We start from the raw sequence: 272 nt of genomic DNA on the forward strand, positions 1-272 counted from the left end.
CAGGACACAGGGCTGGTCAAGGACAGTTGTGACCCCCAGAGCCTTCTCTGCAGAGCTGCTGTCCAGCAGGTCACCCCCAGCCCAGGCTGGGACATGCAACAACCTCCCCGACGCTTTAGCTCCAGCATGGACACCCTCAGTGAATGTTCGAGGTGGAGATCATCAGGCAGCAATAACCCCCCACTGCTCCCCTCAACAGTTCCCTTGGTCAGGCAGCCTCGGCTAAGCATAGATGACTGCGAGCAACAAAACACCAGCAGGGACAGCGGCTG

This window comes from Geospiza fortis, unplaced genomic scaffold (genome assembly GCF_000277835.1).
Source record: "Geospiza fortis unplaced genomic scaffold, GeoFor_1.0 scaffold114, whole genome shotgun sequence".
Taxonomy (NCBI): domain Eukaryota; kingdom Metazoa; phylum Chordata; class Aves; order Passeriformes; family Thraupidae; genus Geospiza; species Geospiza fortis.